The following is a 6,499-nucleotide window of genomic DNA, read 5'->3' as shown; positions in this document are numbered from 1 at the left end:
GATGTATTGTGTTTTTAATTTGTCAAGCGATAACATAAGTAAAGAAAATGTGTAGCACGCAGCTCATTATGTGCCTTACATTGATGAGAAGCACACAAATATACATCCAACATGCAATTACTGGTTTTGGCCACTTTGGGGCAGCGGTAAGAAGCTGCCGACAAGTTTGCCCACTTGGCTTTCTGCCAGAAATCTTGAGGCGACAAACCTACTTGGTTTAGGTTTTCATGGTTTGGATTAAAATAACACTTTCTGGCAGAAAGTCCTAAAGGCACACCTCTCCCATGTGCCATTGGCGTCACATTTTAACTTGCTATTGATCATAGTTGCTTTAAGAGATAATCTAATAAAAGTAGTAATAAGAGTACTTTGATGGCATAAACAACCTCGCCACTCAGTTCTCCACTCTCGAACTTGACATGCAATCCCTGCTAACTCAAGTATTTTATTTGACAAAATAACCTCTGTGATGATTCACAGCTTTAATCACATTAAGTGGAAAAATGCATTTTGTTGGTTGTAGGCTTATTACCACCTTATAGGAAATACTGGGTTGGTTCTAATTCCCAATTCAGAAATAAATCAGTGTAGTTTTCAAATATAAAAATAAACAAGGATATTACCTATACATAGACGTATTATCAGAAACAATAGTATTGCCTTTATCACATCAATCATGGAATTTATTAAAAGAATACTTATAAATAAACACAACTGGCACGGAGAGTCGGTGTGTGTGGACGTGTGGAACGTAAACAGCAGCCATGTCGGCTGAGGAAGAGGCCGGACATGTTCAGGCAGAGAGACTTTGCAGCTGGAACCACAGCTGGCTCAGGATCAGCAGCTGATGATCAACATCCTGAAAGACAGAGCCAGCATTAGGACATGGACCTCTAGTGGAAAAGAGATGTTGCTACAATGGTATGTTGAAAAAAGTAATATCATTAAAAATGGTTTGTTGACAAGTTTGCATACACGGCAATATTGCACATAACAACTTAAGACATTAAGATTAAGACAACTTAAAAATAAAATATTCAAATTTACGATCAAATGAACAAACAAATACGAGTATGCTAAAGTGTCATGTATATATTTAAAGTGTTGTGCAGGGATATGTAAATGCCAGTCAGTGGGGGCCCGGGCCTTGATGGACCGCAGCCTCCTGCCAGAGGGAAGGGATTCGAACAGTTTGTGTCCAGGGCGGCGACAACCTTCAGGGTCCTGGAGGCAAACAAGTCCTGGAGGGAAGGCAGATTGCAGCCAATCACCCTCTCCGCAGAGCGGATGATACGCTGATGGAGGAGCAGAGGATGGACTCGAGGATGGACTCGATGATGAAGGAGTAGAAGTGCACCATCATTGTCTTTGGTAGGTTGAGATTCTTCAGCTGCCTCAGGAAGAACATCCTCTGCTGAGCCTTCTTAGTGATGGAGCTGATGGTCAGCGCCCACTTGAGGTCCTGAGTTATGATGGAGCCCAGGAAGAGGAAGGACTCCATAGCGTTGACGGGGAGTCCCACAGGGTGATGGAGGCGGATGGGGCTGCGTTCTTCCTGAAGTCCACAACCATCTCCACTGTCTTGAGAGCGCTGAGCTCTGAAGTTGTTTTGTCTGCACCTGGTCACCAGATGGTTCGTCTCCCCCTGTAGGCGGACTCATCCCCACCAGAGATGAGTCCAATGAGGGTGTTCAGACAGATTGGTGACGGAGCCGTTGGTGTACAGGGAGATGAGCAGAGGGGAGAGAACGTGTCTTTTTTCTCTACTAAATACCAAACTACGACCACTTTGTGCATTCTTACGACATTCAGTACTTTGATTGTTTGGTAAATTCTGGACGAGGACTTCTTTTCAACACGGTCCCGTTCTGATAGGCATGATTCTCCACTGATATGCTATAAAACATCATAAAAAAGGTCATTGTAATGTCATCGTAAAATATATCTGAAAGTTATAGTATACTATGTCATTAAAATTCATATCACCCGTATGATTAAGAACTAAATACCTAATCAAGGCTTCATGTCTAGGAACTTCAGAGCAGAGTGTGATGATGCATAACAGCTGTGTTGCCAACACAAATGTGGTAATGTCATCGAGCATTATTCAAATTGCGGTTACTGGATTGTAATTTTAGATCAGACTTAAGCAACAAAACGTTCTCGTTGAAAAAGTACAACATCAGATAGGATAAAGATGGAGGCAAAGAACATGGAGTGGCATGCTTTACATGAGGCAAACGGAGGCCAGCTGAGACATACGGCCAAATGTCTCGTAGATCAACTGGAGGTGATGAAGAACGTTCAGAAGAAAAATTCTATACTCCAGACTAAAATTAATAGTTACAAGTTAAATGAAAAGGAAAATGATGACACTAAGTCCTTCAAGAAAGAGATCCTTGAATTGAGGAAGCAGCTAAAGATAAGAAAAGAAATGTGTGAAGTATGGAAGGACGAACGAGAACATTTCTTGAAACTGGAGGTGCAACTGGGGGCCAAAGACAGAGACCTACTGAGGCAGTTGCCGTACAAAGAAGAATGCCTTCAGTTAAGGAAGAACAACAGAGACCTCAAAGTGGCCATGAGCAAGCAGGAGCAACAGCTCATGGGAAAAACACATGTCCTCAAGCTGGAGGTGGAGAAACTTCAGGAGAAGACAAGTAAACTTCAGAGGAAGAATGAAGAACTTCAGGAGAATAAAAACAAACTTCAGGAGGAGACCAGCAAAGACCACAAGCATGCAGTTGCCCAAAAACAAAGAGCACTTGTCACAGAAGAGAGGTGTTCAGAGCTTGAGAAGCAGCTGGAACGGGCTTTGAAAGAGCTTCACATCAAGATGCCACCAAATAAAAGGACCAAGAGTTGCCTGGACAAGCCCTTTGACGTGGCCGTGCTGTACGACAAGCACATCGAGTTGGTAGGAAAGCTGATTGCCGAGCGCAAACATCTGGAGTTGAAAGATAACGTCATAAAGGAAATGGAGAAGCAGAATAAGGAGCGTCTCGTGTCACGGCCGCTGCCTTTTGAGTTGAACCCCGAGAGCCAGAGGGTCAGCAGAGAGCAGGGTCAGAAGGTGCGTTCGCTCGTGGCGCAGGTGAAGATGCTCTACTTAAAGGCTGAAGAGGACAAGAGAGAGAGGGAGAAGTTGGTGGATGAGCTTGTGGCCATGAAGAAGAAGTACCTGAGTGGGAAAATGCAGAACACAGACTTGAGGAAGGCCTTGAGGAGACGTGGAGCCAAGCAGGAGCCTGAAGAGAACTCAAGCGCCGTCCCGGTGCCGCCCCGCTCCACCGGGCTGCACAGGCAGTCCGGAGAGAAAGAGGTCACGATGCAGACCGCCGAACCGATCCGCCTCCCACCCCTCGCTGACAAGTCCAAACAACCAAACGCGTCAATACAGAACGTCTTAAAGGTGTACGATGCAGGATGCTCCTAGAAGCAATGCAACAATGCAGTCTGGAGGAGTGGCTGTGTACTTTATGGCTGTGGCTTATGTGCATCTACACAACAACAAAAAACATAAATAAAAAGCTATATATTCAAATATTTGCGTCTCTGCATTGATTGTTCTGTTCAATGTAAGTATCTGTCAATCTATCATGGTGTATATTTATATTGTGCACCTATGTTTTTATGACTGACATCTGAAAGACTCCGTCTACACGTGTACCGATATTTTTATTAAACGGTCATTTTTCATATATATATATATATATATATATATATATATATATATATATATATATATATATATATATATATATATGTGTTTGTATAGTACATTATATATATAGCGGTCACCGTCGATACATTATGTAATATGCCAAGAAAGTCATAAGTGTACTCACCATTTGTAAATGTCTTTAATACTACTTTATTGTATGCTTCTCTTAGTACTAGGGTTCTGGGCGATGATATTAAAAGAAAATCAACCTTCCTGTTTTCTATAGAAATTAAAAAGCACAATTCTTCAAGAAACCCATTTTAATGACATGGATTATAAATAATTCTGGTTAAACTAGCGAGTGGACAAAGGATATTTCAGTCACAATTTCCCTGGGGAGCTTTTACCTGCTAACAGGGATACTGTCAGTCACTCTTTGGGAGAAACGTTAACTTGTTAATCTTAGGAAATATGTATAACAACCCTATCCAACACAGAACTATGAATACTGAAATTACAAAAGGAAACGCTAATCCATACACAAATCTCCGGGTTCAAATTTCTAGGTGTTTTTGGGACCATCTTAAGGACCTACAACGCCATGAGCCTCTGCCACTGTTGTCAGAGTCGTAGCAAAATAAAATGATCTTTGTCGTTAAGAACAAAAGTCGGCGCCATCGTTGCTGAAGTCACCCAAAATTGACTCAGAATTTTGAATCAATTGATTTAAGCCTTAGATTGTGTTTTCAGTCATTTTAAACTCTGATTGGATGTTTCTTGCTAAAATGCACCTTGGGAGTCTACGACAACTATCTCATATTTTATGTACACAGGCTTTGTAAATGTACTGCAAGTTATTAAAAGGGACTTTTACTTGGGTTCAATAAAGACAAAACGGTCTTTATTGTGGCCGCACCTCTGCTGTTGAGCTCATTGTGCTGCTGCTGGTTCTCTTCTGATATGCCCCCATCTGGGAGTCAACTCTGTCATAAGAAAAAAAAGGCAGGAAAAACATGAATAAACAAGTGGCCATAAACAAGATAATCTAATAAACTGGGAAAAATAAACACACACACAATGTTTCTCCCTGCTCTTTATGCTGTGCATTGTTTAATAGTATTTATGAAGAAAATGAAATAATTTATTAACAGCCATTTATGTTATTTATTTATCATTCAAAGCAAAATACTATAGAATTGTACCCTATAACCTATAACTGAACTGTATAGTGAAGCAAGGGAGAGCTACATGTATGCCCATTTAAAGCCAGCATGTGACAGACATGGCTAACCTTAACCTGGTCTAAAGCTTAAAACCACATCTTAGTTTTTTTATTCTACATAAATCAGGCAGTAGCTAAATACAATCATAATAAAGAGAATACATAACACCAACTACACTTTTTATTAAAGTTAAACTGGCTTAGTTTAAAGGAACAGTTCAATAAAACATGTCAATAAAAGTCTAAATGTTTCCTCTTACCTGCTTTGGTGAGAGTTGCCGAGTGCTGTATAGATATCGGCTGTCCAGATGTCTGCCTGCTCTGCAATATAATGGGACTGCATGCCTCAGGGCTTATGGTGCTAAACGTGACAAAGCAATACACACAGAAACCATTACTCAAGATAATCCACAGACCTTGTTGTGTGCAGCTTCACGTGGGAACCATTTCCCTTCAACAGTTCCCAAACCACGAAGCCGTCTATGCACTAACATATCATTCCTAACAAACAAGTGGAAAGCATCATTTTCTGAAGTATTTCTTTTCTTGAGGGAAGGAAGTTGTTTTGAAGGAAGTTTCATAAATGGTTTGTAAACCGTCTATCAATAAATGAATTAAATTAATTTTTATCAAATCCAATGTTCAGGAATCCAATGCTCTTCAGGACCAAAAAATTTTAAACAGTTTAAAATGTCAACATTGCACACGAGACATCTCATAATCCAACAGGCCTCTTCAGTTGAGCGCCTCCTGATTGTAATGTGCGGTTGTTGGTGTAATGGTGATGTCAGCCTCTAGGGGCCGCTATTTAGTCTGAAAGGAAAGCACCAAAGAGGTCCTACTTCACCGCCACACAGATCACCACCATACCCTGGGCTTCCACAGCCCTCTTTTTTTGGTCGCAACATAAACACTTGAGCCGGAATATTAAAGTGTATGCGGCTCTTTTATGATGTCTATGAACATATATGAACACTGCACGCGTGTCAGTCAGTTCACTGCGGACGGATGGACGGACGGACGGACGGACGGACGGACGGACGGACACACACACACACACACACACACACACACACCAGTCTTAGTTGATTCTACATTCAGCCTCACCAGCAGCACCCATTTCCCTCTCGTGAGCTGAGGACCTTAATGTATGACCCAGAGGCCCTTGTGGTGGGCTCAGAATACTGGCAGCGTGCCCACTTCACAAGGCAGAGCATCCTCTCACACACACACACACGCACACACACACAGTGTGCATCAGCATCAGCATCAGCTGCTTTTAGGTGTGGTCCCTGCAGACGAGCTGAATCCCCAGACAGTATTGAACAAACAGATCAGGGTTTATCTTACACATAAATTCATTTAGCAGATGATACTGTCCAGTTCTTGAGATTAACATATTGTATATCTGTGCACCACATTATTTTTAACGTGATGAAATACATAAACTAATATGTGCTCCTATGAAGGAGAAGGATCAGTATTGGCGAAGGAAAGTTATTATCGGTGTGGAGGGGTGCTGGGAAATGCTGATCCGCCCATTAAAATGGCAAAATAACAAATATGAAAGCGATGGGATTTTATATCAAAGTTTATATCAAACTCAAAATATG

Source organism: Cyclopterus lumpus, chromosome 6 (genome assembly GCF_009769545.1).
Source record: "Cyclopterus lumpus isolate fCycLum1 chromosome 6, fCycLum1.pri, whole genome shotgun sequence".
Lineage (NCBI taxonomy): Eukaryota > Metazoa > Chordata > Actinopteri > Perciformes > Cyclopteridae > Cyclopterus > Cyclopterus lumpus.
This window is presented reverse-complemented; position numbering follows the sequence as displayed.